This window comes from Petaurus breviceps, unplaced genomic scaffold (genome assembly GCF_028583685.1).
Source record: "Petaurus breviceps papuanus isolate PSGF00001 unplaced genomic scaffold, PetGlider_PUasm1.0 183, whole genome shotgun sequence".
NCBI classification, from domain to species: domain Eukaryota; kingdom Metazoa; phylum Chordata; class Mammalia; order Diprotodontia; family Petauridae; genus Petaurus; species Petaurus breviceps.
In genome coordinates, this window is record NW_027185791.1 from 15,017,867 (window position 1) to 15,019,288 (window position 1,422).

At 60.7% G+C, this 1,422-nt stretch overlaps 1 protein-coding gene across 6 annotated transcripts in view; it reads right to left on the reverse strand.

Annotated features, from left to right (window-relative positions):
- RAI1 (retinoic acid induced 1) overlaps positions 1-735 on the reverse strand; it is a 325,207-nt gene extending 324,472 nt beyond the window's left edge. For 4 of the 6 annotated variants that reach the window (XM_069087882.1, XM_069087880.1, XM_069087881.1 and 1 more), the window contains exon 1: positions 276-735. The gene's annotated coding sequence lies outside the window, so the exon portion shown is untranslated. The remainder of the gene's footprint in view (positions 1-275) is intronic. The other 2 variants (XR_011168269.1, XR_011168266.1) reach the window with 2 other exon arrangements.
- Positions 736-1,422: the final 687 nt, after the last annotated feature.

A 1,422-nucleotide genomic window follows, 5' to 3' on the forward strand; every position in this document is an offset into this window, starting at 1 on the left:
CCCCCACTGTGCCGATAGCCTCTCGATTGAACACACACACACATCTCCTACAACACACCCACCACCACACTCCTCCCACAACAGCACACCCACTGCGCGGTCCCTGCCACACAACACACTACACACACGCCCACACCACACTGGCCCCCCCCCAACGGCACACACCCACCCCACTGCCTCTCAGGGCACGCCGCACTCAGCCCCGGCACACGCACGAGTGCCCCCCACTTCCCGCGCGCGCTCACGCAGCCCCCAGCCCCTCCGCTCCTCCTTACCTCTCCTCCCTCCGTGTGTCTGTCTCTCTCTCCCTGGCTCGTCCTACTGCACCGAGGAGGCACAAAGCCCGGCTGGGCAGCGGGGGGTGTTCCGAGGGAAGCGACCCGTCCGTCTCCCATCCATTTAAGAAACGTCAACAGTTCTACCCCCGCCCCTCCCCCTCCCCTCCCCTCCTCCTCCTCCTCCTCCTCCTCCTCCTCCTCCTCTTCTCCTTTCAGCAGGATTTCCTCCGCTAAAAAAAAAAAAAAAGCAGCCACCAACTGTGGCAGCCGAGACCACCTCTCACTGCGCTCCCCCTGGGGCGGCTGAGGAGCTCCGAGGGTGGAGGGGGGCGGGCTCGCAGTCAGACTGACAGGCTGAGGACCGTGCCCTGGGCACCCTGCTCTGGGGGTGCGGGCAGTGGAAATGAGACACCGCTTTACCAGGGAGAGAGAGAGCGCGCGAGACGGAGGGCGAGAGAGGAGTGGGGGAGGGGAAGAGAGGGAGGGAGGAGGGAGGGAGGAGGAAGACAGAGGAGGGAGGGGGAGTGAGGGGGGAAGGGAGGGGGTGAGAGGAGAGGGGGAGAGAGAGAGACAGAGACAGAGAGAGAGGGAGAGAGACAGAGAGGGAGAGACAGAGAGGGAGAGAGAGGAGGAGAGGAGAGAAAGTTAGAGTCATGACTTAGATGCTGTAAGAAACGCACTTTCATATTTCCCTGGGGACAGCCAGGTGGTCTGCCCATGCCCCAACAGCACCATCTGCCGGCCCCTCATCCCACTGCTTTCCTCCTCTACCCCCCCCTCAGGCTCGTACCCCCCTCCCCCCTTCTCTCTCCTTCCCATGATCAAGAGCTTTGAACATTCCTTCCTCAGATCCCGGTCTCCTTCCCCTCCACTGCTTCCTAGACCTTCCTCCTCCAAAGCCTATTTTTAGTCTTAGAAAAGTCCAGCCCTTGTTTCCAGACCCAGGCCATTTCCTCTGCTCAGGCTACCCTCTGCTCCTTTCTACCCCTCATCTTTCCAACATGCTCTGTTCTTGAACCCCGTGCCCTCTGGGACACACACCTTGCCAGACCTCGAGCCCTACTTGGCTCCCGCCGTCAAGCTCTTATACTCTCCTTATGTACATCCACTACAGATGTGCACTTTCTAATCTTCAGCTGGTCCC